Source organism: Phragmites australis, chromosome 3 (assembly GCF_958298935.1).
Source record: "Phragmites australis chromosome 3, lpPhrAust1.1, whole genome shotgun sequence".
In the NCBI taxonomy this organism is placed as follows: domain Eukaryota; kingdom Viridiplantae; phylum Streptophyta; class Magnoliopsida; order Poales; family Poaceae; genus Phragmites; species Phragmites australis.
The window spans coordinates 25,977,822-26,001,341 of record NC_084923.1 but is presented as its reverse complement, the minus strand read 5'-3'; the positions used below and the strand labels follow the sequence as shown (position 1 = coordinate 26,001,341).

General features: G+C 39.7%; 1 pseudogene; it reads right to left on the bottom strand.

Moving 5' to 3' along the window:
• Positions 1-16,435: 16,435 nt before the first annotated feature.
• Positions 16,436-17,304, bottom strand: LOC133910621 (uncharacterized; annotated as a pseudogene).
• Between the last annotated feature and the right edge of the window lie 6,216 nt (positions 17,305-23,520).

The following is a 23,520-nucleotide window of genomic DNA, read 5'->3' as shown; positions in this document are numbered from 1 at the left end:
ATGCAAGATGGTGTTGAACATTCCATGGCGCATCTAGAACTTGTAGCAATAATATTCGCGCATCCTGACGCACAACGTGCTATTAGTGTCTATCAAGAAAAGAGTATACATGATCAGTTAATTAGTAGAAGATTGATAAGTACCATGAGAAAATGGATGTAATGCAACTATATATCACTTAACTAACCTGGGTTGTCGGGATTTATGGACTGAGACCTTCGTATCTGTCTAATATCAACACCTTGTTTTGGTATCTTTGGATGCCAACTAAGCTCCCTGCTTGGGAAAAGGAGAGGATATGACAAAGGGTCATAGCACCCATGATGAGGTTTGATTGAATAATATGTGTCATTATTAGCAAAGAGAGTTATGCTGTGATCAAAATGTTTGTGCAACTCGCTCCCCTCGACCCACACAGCAGCGACCTCTGATGTTAATGGCATGTTATATACTCTCTGGTCTAGTTTGTATTCAATGTTTAGCACAATACGATATTCGTCTATGTCTTCAACTTGTCCTAGGCTCCTGAATGTTTCAGAGTAAGGGTTGTCTCTTAGGATGCCCACCAAACTTCTAACGACACTCCTATCTCTTGCTCTATATGTTTCATCTTGGGCGCGTCGAAAACGATGTGATAAGGAAGGATCGTCATCATAGAAGTATAGTTACAAATGGCTCGGGTCATCATCTCGTTGTCCGAATGAGTGTATATTGTGGTACATTTGTCCATGAGCTTTAAATGTGTACACTCCATCTCTTGCATTTGCGAGTTCCTTGTCATAATCACAATAGAGTGTGGTGAACGAGAAATGACCATTGAAAAATCTAATGCTGTCCCGAAAATGTTGTGATTCAGGATCCCCACTTGTGTACAGCAGTCGAAGCTCTTCAGGTGGTTCTGGCATCTCCAGTTTTACTTTCCCATCCTTGCAACAAAATCCCAATGACTCATATTCGAACCTCCTCGCACCACAATGGTGACAGTTTGGCCGAGGTTTCAACATATGAGTGCTATCTGGTAGGTTATGATAGATAGCTTCTGTTGTATCAATATTGTCGAGCCAACCACAAAGCCATTTGTTGCATCGGTAATATTTGTACCCATGACACAATTTGCACGGGGAGTGCTTCGTCTTGCCATGTTTCATTGGTTCTGTTTATCTCGCCTTGCATGCCTCTGCTTAGGCGTCATATTTGCATAACATTGCCTAGCACAAGCCCGTCTGCTTGCAACTTGCTTGGGCGTCATGCTTGCACGGCGTGCTCTATCACGTTGTCGTCTTGCTTCTGCACGGTCCACTGTCCTCCAATGAGTGTTTGTTTGTTCTGACTGTGTCTGTCGTTGCTGCTCCAGTGTAGCAATGGCTGGATTTGTCATGAAATCAAGGTTATGTTTACCGCATATTCAAAGGCATATTTAAGCTAGTAGCATTACTACAATTCATACTAAGCTTGTAACATTAGAGCCTTCTCCTCGTAATAGCCCCTCTGATGTGAGGTTACTTTGGGTTGGAATTAAAAACGAGGATGATAGTCGATGTGTCCCACCTTCATCGTTTGATGAACTATCACATGAAGCATATGATGGTTCTTGAATAGAAATTCCAGAAGAGCTATGTGGCATATAGTTATTGCGAGACCTCTTTCTTGTGCGGTGTCCATCTATAACTATATATAAAAAAAAATTAAAATGAGAGTAGCACATATGTTTTTATTATATTAGTTTAACGTTGTAGCATGGGCTATATAGCTAACATTACAATTAGTCGTGTTAAAATGCATACCTTCTTTTCCTTTTGGCAATTTGTTGGTAATGTGATATATACCCTAAAATATGAATATATTATTTGACAATTTAATAGTTCAGAAAATATTTCAGAAACGTATCTTACAGTGCTAGATTCATTAGGTTATAAACAGAAAATATTAAATTACATACTTCTATTTTTGTTCACATAGTTCTGCTTAATTGCTTATTTAGGTATGGCATATTAAAGAGTAAGTTATGCATTGAGAATTTCCACATACTTTGGACCATCTCAACATACTTTGGACCATCTCAAAGCACTTTTTAATTTCAGTCCCAAATACACATCCATTGAAAAGTAGTCTAGAAATAAGATATATTACAGACATATAAAAACACCATAATTACAAGACATCATTACAAACGTATAGGATATATTATAGACATAAAAACACCATAATGAGAAAGGTAGTAGGATATATTATAGACATAAAAACACCATAATGAGAAAGGTAGCTGTCAGTATCCATTGGTATAATTACTTAAACAACACAAACATCACAATGAAACTAAAAACTTGATAACCGATAGACACATTAACATGTGTGAATAATGTCTAGCTATAGTAGTCTTCTAAGAACTATTAGTACTTGTAGCCATCACACTCAAACCACGGTTGCTAGGTACGTCAATCTATTCTCAAGAAATCTGTTAACAAAACGGAGATCCATAGATCCTGTAATCACCGATCCTCGCACGCCTGCATGTCCGAATAGGATTGTTTCAATTAATATTTGACGAAACTGTATATATTTCTTAATTTCTTAGTGAGAATATTTGTGCATGTATTGACTTTTCTTGATGGTGTTAGAAATACTCACTCTGCAGTACACGTGTAGCGCAATGACTTGGGTTGAATTTAAAAGTTGTATGCTCTGAAGTCTCCAAGCACCCTGATTTGAAAATTTGTTGTTAATGAAGTAACTTAACAAGTATAATGGTTAAGTATGCCTTGGTTAATAAGAAACCAATTACCGTGTCTCCTGTTATTTTGAAGCATAGTTAACAAGACTATATCATTGTTAGCATTAGCCAATGATTAGCTACGCGCATGTCGGGTCAAATGGTGGGACCAAACCCCAACAACAATAAAGTTGCACCTTTAAACATAGAAAACTTATAGTTATTTTTCTGCATATTGTGTTATAGCATTTTTTATCTTGATGCACCTTTTTGTACTAACGGAATTATTAACATAACTCAAAGGTACCTTGTGTCCATGAGTGTGACCTCTCTATAGAGGCTACAACCAATGTGCTCAATTGCCGCCCAATGCACAACTACTTCAGCTATATCTGCACCATTATTCTTGGTCAGGTTTTTTTTTGTGTAAATTCAATTTTTCTTTGCTTTTTTTTATATGTCTAAAATGGAAAGCTTGAAACTTACCTACAAAAGTCTTATTAGGACGGCGATACACTTCAGGGAATGGCATAAGGTGCTTTGGGTAGAGCGGAAACTGAATAGCATGGTATACGGCTCAACCCTAGTGCGATTGTTCAAGACACACTCATATCGATGTCCAATATTTCAAAATTGCAACGCCTCCTCCCAGTTAGGATCGAATCTTACTTCATGTAAGGTATAAACACATCCTTCAGCGAGTAAAGCATTGAATCTTTCAACGTTGTTGTTTGATGCAATTGCTTCCATTTTGGACCCCTTTAAAATTTAATAACAACCAATGTTATGAAGTGATGAAAATTTCTTATTACACTATTGTTATTCTCTATATGAATCAATTAATACAAGTGACTTACACAGGTATCCATGAGGATAAAGTGTTGGCTATCACGATAACGAGGCTGGACAGGGAACTTGACATCTATCATAACAACGACACTCCATGATGTCTCCAAGTCCAAAATATCAATGTCATAGAATAATTTGAATCTGTATCATAAAAATATATTTTATCTTTATTTCTTAACAAATCATTTAGTTTAAATTTGACCGGTGAATTTGAACTCACCTAGAAACCACTGGGCGATGGGAAAAGTTTGCGTAAGTTCTCTTTCGGGTAACATTAACCGGCGCTATTGAGCTAGCTGTACAAGTTGATGACTTTGGAAAGTGAAAAAGTGTTAAAATATATTTAGTTGGAAGCAAAGTCTCAACGTCTCTCTAAAAAAACAACTGACACACATTGTACATATGCTCACACATTGTAGAGAAGATTGTCATAGATTAAATTTGCAAACAAGAATTTCTTTAAAATGTAATGGCAGCTATCATGGAACTTAAAAAGAAGAAATCTAACAGGAAGAAATTTAGCAGCTACTGTGTTTAAAAAAGAAGCACGGTCCTTTAACAGCAGTGTTGTACACACGCACAATCAGTCAAGCATACACACAAAATTAGAAAGTTAATCGAAACAGGACCAACGCAGAATTGTCAATCTCAAAGCCCAGAACATAACAAATCTGAATATGGTGATGCTTTTTTTCGGTTTGATTCAGCACTGAGTACTGTTCAGAGAGCACATGATACTATTTGATCTCCTAAAACCAACAGCGATAGTACAAGCAAGCAAAAGCATATTATGACAACATTGCCATATAGCTTCATATATTTTCTAACAGAAAACAGATGGAAAAGTTATGATAAGGGCTGTTGTGTGCTTACAGAAGATAAATGTGGATTAGCATCTAGGGTATCACATTCCAGAAGTATTTAGGGGAAAAAGACTTAATATACAATCGTCCAAAATTATCTAAGTTCAAACTTGGTAGCACACTACAACCAAGTAACCAACTGAACTTCGTTGTACATCTCAGATGAGCTCTAACATACAAGAATTGCTTTAAAATGTAATGGCAGCTATCCTGGAACTTACAAAGAAGAAATCTAACAGGAAGAAATTTAGCAGCTACTATGTGTAAAAAAGAAGCACGGTCCTTTAACAGCAGTGTTGTACACACGCACAATTAGTCAAGCATACACACACAATTAGAAAGTTAATCGAAAAAGGACCAATGCAGAATTGTCAATCTCAAAGCCCAGAACATAACAAATCTGAATACGGTGATGCTTTTTTTCGGTTTGATTCAGCACTGAGTACTGTTCAGAGAGAACATGATACTATTTAATCTCCTAAAACCAACAGCGATAGTACAAGCAAGCAAAAGAAAGGAAGAACAATGTGTTCTAAAATAGTATATCGTTCATAGATAACATATCTTTCAGAATCACTTCCATTTCAGGTAAATCACACAAGATCAATGTCTCAGCTGAGAAAGCATCAAGGCAGTGCTTGTGACAAGGTTGAATTAGAATCAGGTGGATGCATACCTTGAGACAGCTAAAATTGTCAGCAGCCCTTGACCAATAAAATGAAAGAGGAGCCGAAGCGTTGCTGCAGAGAATGGCTAAAGTTGTCAACAACTTTTTTCAGCAAGTCTGTTAGCACACAAAATTAAGCAAGTCCGATTATATTAATATCACAAATTAAAGATTGTTGTAAGGAAAGTGAATTTTGTACAAACTCGGTTCACTGTTACCATATCATTATGAAACTAACATCATAATTATTACCTCACTTTGCTTCATATATTTTCTAACAGAAAACAGATGGAAAAGTTATGATAAGGGCTATTGTGTGCTTACAGAAGATAAATGTGGATTAGCATCTAGGGTATCACATTCCAGAGGTATTTAGGGGAAAAAGACTCAATATACAATCGTCCAAAATTATCTAAGTTCAAACTTGGTAGCACACTACAACCAAGTAACCAACTGAACTTCGTTGTACATCTCAGATGAGCTCTGACATACAAGAATTGCTTTAAAATGTAATGGCAGCTATCCTGGAACTTACAAAGAAGAAATCTAACAGGAAGAAATTTAGCAGCTACTATGTTTAAAAAAGAAGCACGGTCCTTTAACAGCAGTGTTGTACACACGCACAATCAGTCAAGCATACACACACAATTAGAAAGTTAATCGAAACAGGACCAACGCAGAATTGTCAATCTCAAAGCCCAGAACCTAACAAATCTGAATATGGTGATGCTTTTTTTCGGTTTGATTCAGCACTGAGTACTGTTCAGAGAGCACATGATACTATTTGATCTCCTAAAACCAACAGCGATAGTACAAGCAAGCAAAAGCATATTATGACAACATTGCCATATCAGTAAGCATACACGCATCCAAAGCATCATCAGATACATGATCATCATTAGGTGATCATCATCCTACAGTCTGAATCGTGAATAATAGTGGTGATCTAGACAACTTGCTTGGGAGAATAATTTACCTGTGACTGAAACAAACTGACACTCGGGATTGTTGTAAACGGCTAAAAGCAGTCGTCTTCACACGCATAGTTGCAAACATCCGAGCAAGGATACCAGATGGAGTGCAGATTCAGTGACTCTTGGGATTCATAACAGCAGGGTAGAAGAAGAGAAGAAAGGGCATTGCCTACCATTTGGCAGAAGGAGCGAGAGCTGCACGGCAGGAAGGCAGGAAGCAACGGGCAACCAAGCTCGGTCGCTATCCTTCTCCCCTCCTCCTCGACAAACTGAAATGAATTGCATTAGTGTAAACAATTTTGTAAGGCTAGTGAACTTGTACACACAGTTCAAATGATTTGTTGGTTGTTTTTACATCCCAGAAAAACACAGCATAACCAATTATGTGAGGCAAGTGAATTTCTACAGCCTCAGTTTAGTAAAAACCGAACCATGATAAAATAACATCAAATTATGACATCAACTTGCTTCATTTTTGTAACAAAATAATTGGGAACAAAAACGAAATGGGTTGTTGTGTGCTTAGCAGCAGACAGTAGTGGAATAAATTATCTGACTATGAATGTAGCTACGATTGACATAACAATGTTTATTTATTGAGCACAATGTACCAGACTATGAATTTGCCAGCTTCATGTACCTCAAAGCAATCAGCTGAGTTGGTAAGTTTTGTTCAATTAGCTGGGGCTGAACATTCCTCTTGTAGCATTCAGACTAACTTTGAAAGTTGCAGCTATGGATGATGGCTTAAGTATAAAAGAAAGGATCTGCTTTGTAAGTGATCCTAAATGATAATCTTGCCACAGTATTTTATATTTACACGTTTCAATTCATTTTCAAAGGTTTCTTTAGTTTGATTTTCCTGTAAATACATGTTCATTGCATTTCTGAGTGAAAATTTTTATCTTGTTAGACCACTGATGTGTAATCAAGAACTGCAACAAGGACAACTGTCCAACTCTTTTTCAAGAATTTGGCATTTGATTAAGCTAAGTACAAACATAATATGCAAAACTAATAAATGATAATCTTGCCACACTATTTTATATTTACACGTTTCAATTCATTTCCAAAGGTTTCTTTAGTTTGATTTTTCTGTAAATACATGTTCATTGCATTTCTGAGTGAAAATTTTTATCTCATTAGACCACTGATATGTAATCAAGCTAATACAAACATAATATGCAAAAATAATCAAACTCACGTGAGCAAACATAAGAGTTTTGAACCAATGATTTTCAACTCATGATGCAAGTATGTGCAGTAGTATTTCATTAAGCTAACAGGTCCAAAGCCAAATGACAAGCATTTCCTCACTATCAATTCATCTGAAGACTGGTTCATGTTGGTAAACAGCAAAATATGACGCTAGGGTTTTCAGCAAAATATGAGGATTTCCAAAAGGATAAGCAGATTTGATGCTGGAGACTGAAAGCGTGCTAATCATACAAAAAAGGGGAAATTAAGGAGCAAGAAATCGTACAAATCTTAGAGATTTGTGGAAGAAATCTCCTCCTCGGCGACTCTTTACTACTTCCCGGCGGCCTACTCTCCACGGCAAACAGGTGTAAGAGTGGAAACAGGTTTTAGTAGCAAAATGGAAGGAGCAGGAAAACCTTTTTGTAATGCATATTGTTCGGCGGTTGCCACGAAGACGAGTAGTTGCTGCAGGAGCTGGAGACGTGCTATGTGCATGGCGGTTATTTGACCATAGAACCACCCCCTCGCCTTGTTCCGCCCTGCTGTCGAGCACCACCAGTGAAACTCCGGCGTTGCGAGGGGGAGATGGAGGGTAGGGATTGACATTGCGTCGGCCATGGCAAGTGAGTTCGCGGCAGCCATGGCAAGTGAGTTCGCGGCGGCTCTGGCGGCGGCCATGGCGTGGGAGAGCATGGAGGCCATGGCTCGCAGACGACGCAAGCGTCATGCATGGAAGCTGCAACCAGAAGGGGACGCGGGCGGCGTGCGTGGGCGGTCGGCGGGCGGCTGCGGCGCGAGGAGATCGGTAGCTCGAGCGTGACGGTTGCTGCGGCTCGGGGGTCTCGAGGTTTTGGCATGAGCGTTGGGCCCGACGGGCTTTTAGGTTTTTTTTTGGGCCCGACGACACACGACGAAAGTGCCGGTTTAAAGGAGTAGAGATAATCAGATTCTTATACAGTCAGTCGACCATCCCAGCCCACCAACACCAAGGTAGTTGCTCTAAATGCCACTGAAGCAAACTGGCAGTACCAAAAATATTGAACTGTACAGATCAACTCAGTTTGCCATGTATTCAATGTTCACCACGCTAGCCAGAAATAGGTTCTCTAGTAAAATTATCCGGTAAAACTAGAAGGAATGGACCCTATATGGAACAAGTCCGTTTGCACCCAAAAATGGATAGCCCATAGAGGCTCATGACCAAGAGAGCCCGCAAACCGGTTTTCTTATTGGACCCGACTACACTCATGTGAGCAGGATGTTGCATCCAGGGCCGCACATCCCAATTTTGGCTAGGCGGTAGACTAGCATCCCGTGCTTTCCCATTTTGGTAATAACTAGTTCTGCACCCGTGTTTTGCACATCACTCGGATGCGTGCCGGAGTCACCGGAGCCACAGGAGACGCACATCAGGCATAGGACATGTCACACGTCAGGTGCGGGGTGTGGGAAATATGGACGGGAGATCACGTCGGAGACACGAGCATATAGGAGACAATGGACGCGGGTCCACACGGGAGACGCTAGTGTGGGACGGGAGGACGGTAGACCGTGGTGCATGGAGCAGTAGCAGAACGTGGGATCACACAGGAGGGTAGAATATGAAAGAAGCGCTATGTGCTTTTTTAAATAATAGAGGTACGGAAGAAACAACTCTTCCACCGTGTCCCACAACCAGCAAACAGGCCCCGCACATGGAACATGCCTCCTCAACCTGTTCCCCCAATTAATGGTCACGTCACCATCGAAGAGGAGTTGCCCCCATTAGATTGTTTCACTTCTCTGTGAGCATAGCAGAGTTGCGCACGTGACAGAAGAGGAGGAGGGCATTATGAATTCTTGGAGGAATCACTACATTGGAGTGATACACTAGCATCAACGTCTATTCTGTAGGTGTGGCAACCGAGCTTGAATGTTGACTTCTTTCAATGTGGAGACTATTGGTAGGCGGTTCTTCATGTGTTGGAACCTTGATAATGATTTTATAGTGTGTTCCTCTTTTTCACTATGTTCGCACCTCCCAACTCTATATTACAAACATACACTCCTAATATCATGTTTATCATCTATAGTATTGTCGCTTCAATGAATGGATTGAAATAGTGAGGCTGTCTTACAATGGGGGATATATCAGAGAGGCTGAAACCAAAAGTCAGCACGACATCAGGATGGAGGAAGCATGTGAGCGGTAGGAGGCATGTTAGAGCGCCAATGGGAACATCAACAGCGAGAACAAGAATGCAAGTGGCGAGTCGAGGAACTTGAAAGGAAGGAATAGGATTGTCGTCTGCGATAGGACATTTTAAAAGGTAGGAGGCCAAACTTGAGAAGCTTGACAAACTATTACAGAGGCGTGAAGCTCTCCTGCATTGCTAAGTAGAAGTGGAGTGCGAAGTAGCATGTGAAAGAAAGGGAAAATATCCGCGATCCACGAAGTAGGATTTATTGTAACCATAGACATCCAATTTTGCTAATAAAATTGCATGGTAGTTCAGACCCTTATACTACTACGTGATAGTTCAATCCCTTGTACCACTTTGTTACATGATAGGAGGGACCTTTAGTGTAATTGGAAAAACACGATATAAGGAATTAATGCAGAAAGCTAAGGCAACATATTAGGTACAATAATTCTAATCGTACTTACTTAGAATGAATTGCAATGATGATCCTGACTCCCAGTAACCAGCATCACCATATTGTGCGGGTGGTGGAGGATGAGGAGCATACTTTTGTGGTTAAGGGCATGGGCGCCATGGGTTGAGACGTACAGTATGATCATCGATATATATGACCTACTCGTCCTCCTCATGAGGAGTTGGAATAGCATCAACCTTCTGCTGCAAGTCAAAGATACGGTCTCAGAGGTGATGGATATAATCTTGGATGTTCTATTTAATAGGAGGATTGACCCATCTCATGTAGTGGCAGTTGTCACCATCGTCGTAGTCCTGCAAATATGTACAGATTTGTTACTAATTTGTTCAAAAATATGATCTTGAAGTTGTTAGAGTTCTTACCCTCGTAAGACGATATCGGAAGATTCAACATCCTCCATTAATGCTCCCATCATAACATCTAGATAACACAGTCGTATCCATGTGAGCACTTGGGCCACTACTCATTTAGGTCATTGTAAGTCTTAAGATGAAGCGGTGGACGAAACTCACTCTTTCCTTGGAAAGGAAGTTGTTGAGAGGCTCATCGTAGGCACTAGGACCAAACGAACCAAGCCATCTCATCGGTGCCCTCCCCACTACCATTGATCCTCAGCCTCTCCCACCTCTAGTCGCCATTTAGTCTTATGGCTTCAGTTGGAAGTCAGAGGCGGCTTTTATAGATGCATGGGTTGAAGAGAGCTCCGTCACGGGTATAGGCGCGCCGAGAGCCTTCTTGGTTACATAACACTTATCCTAACAGAAATGTGAGGAAACATATTGTCATCCACATGATAATAACCCTTCAAATATTACACCTTCAAGCTACGCTAATCCTAACCTGAAACCCTAAGTACAATGGTAAACCTAACATTAAACCCTAAGTCCAATATTTTTTAGACGTAGCTTTTTCAGATGCAGACTTTTCTTTGATATAGACTTTTTAGATATAGACTTTTTCAGACGTAGCCTTTTTAGTATACATGACCACTCCAGGAAGTGGAATCAATTCTTTATCCCAACTATGTTACCGTGGACTCAATCCATGAACCAGGAATGAAACCAAATGTCTGAAGCTCTTTTACCCCTACTAAAATGGCATGTGATACTCTCCTAAAGAAATTTATGTAGGCTCCTATGCCTCTTGGGGTCAAAGTACCGATGTGCTGGTGTGGAGGTCTTTGTATGTTGATGAAGTCCAACAACTTCTTAGACACCTATGGAAGGAGGTTCTTCATATGTTGGAACTATGAGTATGACCCACCAAAGGGCATCATCCCTGGTGGCCATCTCCAGGTACACATTTGTGGCCAAACTATATCACAATTATCTGTCATTTACCACTATTCATTTTAGTCTTTGTTGCTAGTCCCCGCCACTAATCTGTGAGTTTGTATAGTGGATAGATACTGAGCAGTCGCCAACAAATGTGTTCCACCTACACAACGAGCACTGAGCGACATGCCTACACAACGAGCACCAAGCGACATGAAGACAATTCTAACAAATGGAAGTGGATGGGAGGAATGAGGCTAAGCGTAAACACATGTAGAAGGAGCAATGGAAGCTAAGAGAGGAGCATACTTGCCAGAAGGAGGAGGCCTATGAGGCATAGAGGGAGAGGAACCACAAGAGGGCACATTGGGCGCGTGAAGTAGGACCAGATGTTGCGAGGAAGGAAAAGTACTCCCGATGCACTCAGTAGAGTAGCGGTAGTAATCGGCTTATTTACATTCTCTAAGGCATGTTAGGTTTAGGGGTAGTACGTGGCTAGATACTCATGAAAGTATATCGTACATGTCATCATGTCTGTTGTTTGCGCGAATAAAAATGACATATTCAACTGTTCTTGTCGAATGATTCCACTTAAAGCTGTCCCATATTCAAATTGTTTTCTTCTTGACAAAATAAATTTGTTTTAAAGGTTGTTAAAAATGTAAAAGAAAATATTGGCATCTAGTGTGCCGACAAGCACATGTCAGCAAAGCAGGCCATCATGTCGGCACTCTAGATGCTGACAAGTCCTGTCAGCACTCTAGATGCTGACAAGTCGTGTCAACATGGTCTCTTACCGACAAGACTATCAGTCAGTAGGCGAAATGCCGACAAAAGGCATATCAGCATTTCCCTTGTTGACAGGATACTAGTTGGCATTTCGCCTGTTGACATGATGCTATTTTGTTAATTTCCAAAAATAGATATTATTTTGCAATTTTCCTTTAAAATTTTATAATTTTTTTAAAATAATCTCTTTTGTAGAGGATGATGCTATTTTCCAAAAATGGATATTATTCTGCAACTTTCCAAAAATGGATATTATTCTGCAACTTTCCAAAAATGGATATTATTTTGCTATTTTGGCACTGGACTTGCTCGACAGAATAGAAAGGATGATGAAAAATGTTAGTGCCACATAGAAAAAACCACGAAGTTAGAGTGTCCTCTAGTAAAGTTTGACATATTAAAAAAATACATAATATATATATATATATTAAATGTGACCTAATTATATCTATTTAATAATAAAAGGAAATGACCCTCCTGCCACGGTCACTGAGAGAAAGAAAAAATGCCTAGAAATTCTCACATAAAAGCTAAACATCTAATTGTTAATCCATCGTCTACGTAATCCTAATAACTATTCAAATCCTAATATGTGGGTTGATTACCAACTCCTAGGGTGCTTTCTGGACTATATATACGAGAGAAGCACCCGCATTGCAACCTGGATCATTGTGAGGAATAAAGTAGAGAAACCTCTACCATATATTATGTCTCTTGTTCTTATTCTGCTTAGGATTGTCGGCCTGTGTTGGAAAGTCAGAGAGGGAAAGGTCTAACTGCCAATAATGTTATTCAATAATAACAAACCTGGCCGTTAATCCCTCTGTTACACAATCCCTTTGTAATGCACACCTAGTGAACACCCCACGCCACATAACCCTTCCAATATGAACGACCTAAAACACCACGTGTTCCCCTCCCTCACTCCCCCAAAAGCTGCACGTGATCCCTTCCCTGACCCTCCTCCCTCCATCCCTTAGGCCTTGTTTGGATGCAAGAGGAGGCAAACCTAGGGAAGGAAAAGAGGGATTTTGATGGCACATGCAAACCCCTAGGTAGAAATCCACTCCCCTGCTGCTATTTGGGATCATTCCATGGATGTCTTTGTGCTGCAGTATGTTGATGGAGCGTAACACATGGTCATAAACACCATGTGCTCAGTTTGCTGCTGCAGCACGTTGCCTGCTGCAGTACATTGTTGCTGATTTGGTAGATCAAAACTAATAAACCATCACACGTACTCATGACAATTCATCCCAACCTATAAACAAATTTCACTTGAACAGTCCAAGCATCAGTATAAAAATAGAGCACATAATTGTATGTAAACTAAGCAATGCAAATTGTATGTCAACAATTTTCGTTTCCGTAGATCCGCATCAATACAAAAATAGAGCACATAATCCACATCATATGGTTCTCTCCATCCATACATCGACATAGATAAATTGGAATATAAAATCTATTTTGGTGCTTATAAACTCCAAAAGGCACACATGACAGGAGTTCTTCAAGCAAGGTGGGGAGAGGATTTTGAGTTTATTTCCCACTTCCAGAGCATGCAAGATTACAAGGTTTGCAACTAGTACGTCATACGTATCATCAATGGTTGTTCAATGTACCCGTACAAAATGTGAAGGGAGTTCCATGGTTCCACAGAAACCCTGCAAAAAAACAAAAAAGGAGTGGTTGCTTCAGAAATAGGAGGTTCTTCAGTTGTAAGAATTTAAACTGGGCAAAACTAGGAGTCTCAGTTGCTTGCTTAACATCACATAGCAGCGTCATGTATGCATAATGTAACTTCGTAGCAAATGTACTGTAGTCATAGCTCATAGGAGGTACTTTGAGCTTCTGTAGCACCTTTAATTCTAGCATGCTTTGTAATGTAGATCAATGGTGACAGGGAAAACAAATATTACAGATAGAGACATGACAATTGTCTATGAACTAACAAGCAGAAATTTAAAAAAAAAAATCATACCTACGTAATAATTTTCTTCTTAAATCGCACATTTAGGTTTTTAGTTTTGATAAATATTTGTCTGTTCACCTCACTTTCAAAGACCACCAATGTATCTGCCTTCTCCTCATTGGTTAATTCTTCCATGGCTTCCAAGTTATCAATACACTTTCCAATGAAATAATCATCTTCATGCCTTTTCTTTTCATTCAAACTTTTCGTAGTTTCTTCTATTTGTTTCTTTTTGTTGTCCAAGTAGTCTCCAAGAACAGCTGCAACTTGACTTTGCTTGTGCTTTTTCCTGTTATCACCTTCTTGCTATCCTAAATTATAATCGGATGGTGCAGATTGAGCTTCATTAGATTCAATATTTTAATTTGACGTCCCTTGCCCATCCAAACTTGAAGCAAATGGATTTGTACCAACATTGTATTTAGAGGCAGGGGGCATGTGTTGTAGCTCCGTTCAGAGGTACTTCTTTTAGTTGGAGGTTCTACTCGCTCATTTGACATAAAATTTAAATCTCCTGTAGCAATGCTTCCTGTTCTAAAGCAAAAAAAAAACAATAGCACAAATAGTAACTCAAGTACTCAACTGTCACTATATGAAAACAATTTAACTCAAGTACTCAGCAACAAACAGCAGCACAAACAACAGCAAATAGGCATAGACACAATCTATATGCAGCTGAAAACAAGGACCTAATACTAAGTCACAAATTCTCATATAGGTCTCAGAACAAATAGTCCTGATGAAAAAACATTTGTTCTACTATGAAGCATCCTTATTTTTTTAAATGCTCCTGATTCGAAAAACATTTGTTTAACTGATTCTATATTTTTTCTTTTTGATGCTAGCCTAACGGAAAGTCTAACCTCAGAATTGTACGTACACAGATCGTGCAAAATAAACTCATTGGTGCTCATGCAATGTGTGAAAACAAATTAAGGGCAATTTAAACCTTAGAACTGCAAGATGTGAGATTAGAGTCACACAGATCAAGATGCCCAAAGCCCAATAATTCCATCATATCCAGTGTCTTCTTTAACTTTAGCGTAATACATACAAGACATCCGAAGTTCCGATCATATTCAAGAAAACTACGTGAACATTTGAACATTGTACTGAGATAATTAAGAAGCCAAAATAGAAAAATGTTTTGACTACAACATATAGTTTACAGATTTAAACTAGAGAAGGCAATATCATTGTACTTGCATAACAATCTGCTACAGCATATAGTTTATATGGTGAAAACCCAATTTTACTCCTCTATATTGATACAAGTAGCAAAATATACACCTCAGCTGAAGTTGTGTATCTACAAATTACAAGCTGGTAAGAAATGCAGCACACTTAGTTAAAGCGGTGACTAATACTTTGTGTCAACAAAATTAGAAAGAATGAAAATCAGCAGAGGTCCTTCATATATTGATGCCAAGTTGTTAAACAAAGCAAATGGCTTTTTTGGAACTTCTTAACATTTGAGTGATCCTATTGAATGCAACACAACAAGATAGTTAGTACTTATTAACAAAAGGTAGCACAAAGACATCTAGCTGCTAATATGTGTGAGAAGGCCTTACATGAATAATATTATCCTAAATCATTAGCTCAGCAACTATCATGCCTAGAGAATCATTCCAACCGATACCACTCTGTTTTCTAGTATCTCGTATTGACCTATAGCTTCCTTTCAATTCCTTTTCCTTTTCTTGTATTTGTTGCTTTATGAAATGTGCTAGGGTTATCTTTCATTGAACTTGCTTGTAACACTTCTCCAACCCTCTGTGGTCTAACAATTTTGCCCCTTGAACATTGGGTTATTGTTGTTCTCATGCAATGTGTCAACAAGGCCTTTTTCATATGTGAATGGCCATGCAGTCCTTGTACCTTATGTTGACATGGCTACATTTTCCACAACAAATTTAAATAAAATATGCTTATTATAAAAGAACATTATATGAAATAAGCAATATCACGAGACATCTTTTACATATCATATAAGAACTACATTAATAGTACATTAAGTGTCTAACATACAAACTAGTACTACCATACTACATTACAAGACATCATTCTCAACTAATTATTGTAGGTAGCCCACATTTATATTGCAATTTGATCTCTTAAGGTGCTTCCATCAGTTGACTCTACAACGTTTGCATAGTTATCGTCCCCCTCTGCTAAGTCAACATAATCAGATGGCTCAATATAAATAGGTTGGTCATATAGCCACCTTTCTTGACCATTTTGCCCTCTCATTATTATGAAATGCAACCGCTGCAACTGCAATCTTAATCTGAGACTCTATTGGATGGAATGTCCCCACTTTCAAAATTGGAAACTGCTTTTTTAGCACTCCTATTGCTTGTTCAATGTGATTGTGGAGGATTGCATGTCGATGATTGAAAATTTCTTTGTAGTTTGCATAATTATTTCTTTGAGACGAATGACACCTCATAAACTCACTAATATGGTATTTAACTCCTCAATATGGAGCAATAAAGGACAGTGTGTTTGCATAGCCACCATCTACGAGGTAAAATTTCCCCTCTAGCACATTAAAACCCTTCATAAGAGCAGATCGTAAAACTCCTGCATCAGATGCAGACCATTCCCTCCTGCATGAAATGAATGTAAAATTTAGATCGAAGTCACAAGCGAGCATCACATTCTGAGATAGCGTTCCTTTCCTATTTTTGTATAGAGGAGTCTTGTCTTCTTCAACGGTTATAGGGATATGTGTGCCATCAATAGCACCAATGCAGTTCTGCATATAAAAAAGGAAACTAAGGATTCGAATCGAGTGTTCTACAATGGTTATGGAGACATGTTTAGATCTTATGGCTAACCTGAAAAAAAAAGGCATGAATCGAGGGTTAGATGCAATCTTCACATGAGTTTGGTTTGCGCTAGGGAGCTTCACAAATCTATGAGTCAAGGCTAGGATTATATCGGAGACCTACTTTATTTTCCTATGGATTGTCTCATCACTGTGTTGAAATACCTTTGTTAGTCTTAGATTGCTTGAATTGTGAGAGAGCATGAATATAAACATTCCTAGCTACCCTCAATGGAAACACTACGTGTATCATGCAACAAATTCTCCCTCCTAAGAAAATTTGTCGTTGCTCTAAATATTTCAGGCTCCATCTTGAACTCAAATTTGCACCAACTCTCATGACCTTTCAGTATTTCTTTGACCTTTTTTGCACTCGGAAGTGATGACGTATGCACTGGCCTTTTCTCATCATGAAGGCAAGAGTGAATAGCATGGACAATAGCCATAAATAGTTCATCGTCCTCTTCTTCCTGGTCTAACATGAATTCCCTAACTTGTTCCTCCCAAGAACCCATTACCAGTAAAATGCAATTTGTGTTGTTAATTAACATGTTGAACATGAAAAGGTAGTTAATTAGCATATTGAGAAAAAACATTAAACAGTGAGATATTGCTTCATGCTGATAGTTCACACCGTATTTAAAAATCACATAAAAACAGATAGAGAGAAATTGAGAAAAGCATCCTCAAAATTGCAGTGTCAACAATTACCATCTGGTCTTCACACAAATTACTTGAAGATTTAAGTAAATCCAATATGGAATTCATTTGAATGCTACAATGCCTAAGTTATAGAGGATACCTAAACATGAGTTCAGAAATGTTAAAAATGAACTAACCCTACAAAAGTACTAGCCGTTGAGAACACATCATATAATTGACATTAACAATTTGTTGTGATTTTATAAGCCTAAAACATAACCACATATATGTATCAAAGCAACAGAGATGAGCAGTCACTAGAAAAAAAAAATAAAAGAATGAAATTCAAAGTATACCGTTTGCTACATAAAAAAATTGAAACACTAATTAGAGCAGTTTTCTTGTGCTAGCAGTAAAGTTCAACATTATAAATACTTGTACTGAAGACAGGAATACACTAATAAGGATGCTTTCCAACAAATAGTCAACCTACACTAAAACTTAAGTAAACAAGGCACTAGTTGAACATTCATATAAATCAACTCGTAGTTATTTAGAAACCAAACTAACAATTAATTGAAGTTATAATTAATAAAAATTTACAATTTCAGTTGTACTTAGTTTCATAAGAGACTAGGAAAAAACCAGGAAGGCTTAACAAAAAGATATCATCAATGTACATGCCAAAAACACAACAGTAGATCAACCCCCAAATCTAACTCCCATTGGGACACTGACTCTCTATGCCAAAACAAGACTTGAACAAACATGCATCTTTGTAGCTGCAGATTTTTTTATGGAAGCAGCCAAAACACTACCACATATGAGAAACTGCAACCCATAAATATAAAGCTGATAAAAAATGACCAAATTGAAACATAAATAGCAATAATTCCTAATCACCAAAGTATAAGCATCAGTGAAAAAACCTAGTAGGACAAGTCCTTGCGAGGTAGGGCTGGATGAATCTGTTCTTGCGAGGTAGGACTGGATGAATCTGTTAAGAGCATAAGCACAAGTGAAAAACCCCATCATAAATCACATCCATTTGGCTAGATCGAAGCAAATCGGAGCGAGATCGCAGCAAACCTAGTAGAGATCGGCGCAAGAGAGGATGGAGAGCTCCTCCTTGACTAGATGTATCCATTCTTACGGAGGTGGTTGAGTTGTCACCAGAGAATTCACGTGGTTGTGGCGTCGGCGGAGGTGAAGAGGGGCTGGCCGTGGTGGTAGAGAGGGGGTGACAGCGGAGGTGGAGGCTGAGGACGGCGGCGGGAACTCATATGGTTGCAGCGTCGGCCGGGAGGCGCGAGCGAGACGTGGGAGTCCTCCCCGACCTATGTAGGTGGGGCATGATTCCCTTGTGGGAACAACGTGGGTCAAGCTACAGATCGATGTGGGTTGGGCCTCCAAACGAGCTATCCTCCTGGCTCGTGGATTCTACTCTCTTGGGCTTTCTGTCCCAGGAAAGGGTCGGGATCCAGACGGGATTTGGACCTCCCAAACAAGCCCTTATGAGAATCTATCAAATAATAAAACTCAGTAGCCTCAAGCTGAAGTTGATCAGGACCAGATGTAGCTCTAGTGCATGACTTCACTCCAAATGCATTGGCAGATGGCACTCCAACATTGCGGTGGATTGGATCTGCTTCAGTAACGAGTGCGTGAGGAAGGTGGTAGCTGCGACCACATGCGATGTGGATTATGCCAGTTGAAATCACCCTCTAACCGATCAACACCCGCAAATGAACCAGAATCTCGAGCCATATATGTCTCGCTCCTTTCAGAACCAAAATTGGATCATCAGTTGGCCCATGTAGCCCAGGTAGGCTCCGTTTGGTTCTCAGTATTGGCATGGATGAATTGAATACTGCAATTCAATACCAAAGGGGAATCACATTGCTCTTTGGTTCCAATGTTTATGTTTGGTTGTCCAAGAAATCACAACATGGAAACAACACCCAAATAATGTTAAATCTTGTTTGGTTGAAAATTGAAAATGAATCGGCACCAAGGATGAAATGAATCATGAAACTTCATGGTGACCAGGGCCTACAGTGGCTTAGCCCAGACGAAGGCATTATGGAGGCGAAAGAGATGACGCGTTAGGTGTTTGGCCACAGTGGTGGCCATGGAGCTCACGGCAGCGACCATGTTGCATCTTCACTAGATTTGAGAATCTGAGAGTTAGAGAAAGATGCCACAATCGATGACTATAGCGTGGGCCTCGATATCAGTGATGAGGAAGAAGTGGTGGCTGGCGGTAGGGTTGATTGGATCTAGAGCAGCATGGGGTCGAGGAGGATGGAGGAAGTTAAAGGCGGAAAATGGGGTGTAGGCTCAAATGTGGACATCGCATGTGAGTTTGCTGATGGCAACCGATGGTCAGGTCGCAATCGGTGGAAGTGGTTGGTTGTGTTGTTGAAGTGGGCGAGAGGGGATGACGAGTGGCCATGGAGTCGACGAGCTACAATTAAGTGTGATTTAGAGGGGTGAAGCTTGGTAGTGAGGGACCCAGACTTTTGTTGCTCTCAAATCCAGATGGAATCAGGCTCCAATTATGATTTTGATTCTTAGCCCATCCAAACAGCTGTATTCATTTCAACCTAATTCCAATTCAGCAATTCTATGGCCAATTCAGCGAGTCAAACGGGGCTAATGATCTCTGCATCTTCTCGCTGAGTTTGAGAGAACGCTTCTCAACTCTGAAATTCCACACGAATCCCCCCAAACCAATCACTCATCTGGTCAAACAGAACACGCTCCTTGGACTTGTCCATCGAGGTATCCCCACTCCCACGCCCAAGACGTTATGGACTTCTTGTGCAAAATCAAAGCTGCTGTACAGGAACAGTGTGCAAAATGAACTTCATTGTTTCGTACCGGCCGCACCAAGTCTCATTGGCGATACTTATTAACTGTTAATTCGAAATACACAAAAAAAAAGTCAGCATATAATTTCTCAATTTTTCGCATTAACTTTGATAAAATATGGTATTTACTAATATTACACAGTAATAATTTGGTATTTACCAAAACAATATGATGTATTTTTAGAGCATTATATCTACCAAAATACACGAGTTTGCTGAACCGAAAATACCCGAACAACCCTACTTGCAAGCCAACGCTTCGTCAAATGCTACAAGTAATATGGGGGCAAAATGAAACAATTTGTCACGTATATATGGGTTAAGGTTGCGTTTTTTGAAACTATGACACCTTATACAGGACGAACTGCAATGCACTCATAGTGCAGATATTTATGACTTTTCGTATATGTACGTGGTTGAAAAACTTAAGTTTATGTTTTTAAACTATCGTACTATCCACTTATCTCTACTATGTAAAGTACGAGTTGATTTCTAAGTTGTCTCACCTCCCCTCTCCGGCATTATGAAAATATCATAAAAACCAGAAAAGGAAAATAAACTACACCCACCATGATGAGCCCATGGCTCCTTCAGATACGATCAATACCAGCAATAATCCTCAAATCATACAAGGTTCAATTATAAGAGTACGTGTACAACAATTAGACTATCAGGTGAACTTGTTTCTTGTTGTTCATGCTTCTTTGGATAGATTACTACTAAATTCGTGTGATGTTTTATTACTTAGTAACGTGGAAGAAGCACCACAACCTTACCTAGACGTCACCTCTCGAATGCCAAGTCTACTCAGACTCGAGGCTGAGCTCGAAGTCGTGGTCGAGTCCTAGGATAGCACGTCAGTAAAACATGCATAACTCCCTCATATGAAGTCCGTTTTAGGCAATCTTGGACATTCTGGAAAGCTTTCGATAAGACCTTTCCAATGGATATGAGCTCCATCAAATATTCCTTATATTTTAGTTAGAGTTAAAGAAATAAGGTGTTGCACTACCGTATCAGACCTTGTTAGGTCTTGTAAACGTGTCGGGGTCGGAGTTCAGGTTGTGCATGCCTCTTTCCACTGCTGCACAACCCTAGGTCGACCTCATCACCTCCCTCCTATATATACACAGCAGCCATCGTAGTTTAGCCTCGGATTTAGCTTAGATTATTCTGTTTAAGACAGTTTCACCATTTATCGGTTTATTGCACCCCACCTCGAGTACTTCATTAGTAATTAGCAATATTCAGATTGCATCTACCTATTCATGCTTGTGTTCTCGATTCGCTTGCAGGAAAAGCCTTCTTAGCGAGGTCAATTGTGTCCTAGCACGTTTGATAACCATGGAGTAGTGGTGTAGTGGTTACGAGGGTTCTCGATCTATTCTGTTTAGAGCCTTTGGATCAACAACGTCGAAGCTCCATTAATCGACTTATCATATTACCTTTCGGAAGATCAGGAAAACGCATATCAAGTGGTATCAGAGCCTTGATTGTCTGTTAGGTAATCTCAGTTACCCCTTTTGTTTCTTCATTTTCCATTACCTAGAGTCTAGAAAATTACCCCACTAAAATATTTAGATCTTAGCTTTTTCGCTGTCCAAACCACTTTGTGTCTTCACAATTTTGTTTTCAGTACTCACGTTGTTGAGTTTGAGTCCATCATCGTTGTCTTTGTTGTTGGTCGAGTCATCGTGATCTAGTTTCTAGTGTCAAATCTTACTGTTTAGTCGTCGTGTATCTCGGTCTGGCCATGTTTCCTATAGCTGAGATTGTGTATCTACTCGAGTTTGACCACTAGTCGAGTCGACCATCAAGTTGTATTCGACCACTAGTCGCTTTAATCATCTACTCGAGTTCGACCACTAGTCGCTTTAATCATCTACTCGAGTTCGACCACTAGTCGAGTCGACCATCAACTCGTGTTCAACCACTAGTCGCTTTAACCATCTACTCGAGTTCGACCACTAGTCGAGGTGACCAACAACTCATGTTTGACGACTAGTCTCTTCAACCATCTACTCGAGTTCAACCACTAGTTGAGTCGACCATCTACTTGGGTTCGACCATTAGTCGCTTTGACCACCCACTCGGGTTTCGACCAGACACTCCGACCACCCACTCATCCCAACCAGTCATTCTGACCACCCACTCAGGGTCCGACCAGGTACTCCCACCACCCACTCGGGGTCCCGACCAATCACTCCGACCACCTAGTCGCTTTTTATTACCTTTATATCCCTGCTCTCCGGAAAAAGTTTGTGACCCACGTACCTCACTGGTCTTAGAAAAGATAGTAGGAGAGTTTTTGAGTTTGTGTTATATTTGCAAAAAAAGAGAAAAGAAAAGAAAATCAATCAAGAAGCAAAGTGTGCCAAAACAAAGGAAAAAGAAAGCAAAGAGTGCAAAAAAAAAAAGCAAAGAGTGCAAAAAGAGAGAGAATTAAAAAAAGAATCAGTTTGCATTGCGAATTTTGTTCCACTGTACTTGTGTCTGTTATAGTTTTCGGTTTGCTTGAGCTAGTTCTAGGAACGTGTGCGGGCCAGCAACTGTGATGAATACTGTGGACTTTTATTCAGCTTTGCTAATCTAATTTCAATTATTGCCATTCCTAGCTACTAAATATTGTATGTCCAAGCTACACCTTCTCTCAATCATAACGGTTTCTCCCCTTGCAACTACCTCACTCGCACCCGATAAGGTATCGCGAACTAGCCACCAGTTGTGCCAACTGCGGTGATTGGTAAGAATACTTGCAAGAGCGTGGTAAGATGTTTGAGAGTGTGCGACTCCACCTCCACCACCTAGTAGTCGATAGGGATAATTTATCTTTCGTTCTTTTCTATCTTCGATTAACCATGGTAGAAGAAGCATTGGATGTGAAAGAGTATGTTTTGAGGGAAGAACTCACAATGTTGTTGGATGATCATCGACAAACTATTAATGACGACATTGGCAAGAAGCTTGCGGGAACCAATACCACATTTCAACGACTCAATGAAAGCATTGTAATGCTCAATACACACTTTGATCAATTGGTTAATCCGCCACCGAACAATGGTCGAGTGGATCCTCATGGGGCAGCCTATGAACAAGAGGAGTTCATTGTGGATGATGAAATTTTGAGACAAGAACGTGACGCCTTTGATGAACGACAAAGGAACCAATTGAACTTCAACCGTCAAGGTATGAAAGGTAATATTTTTCAACAATATA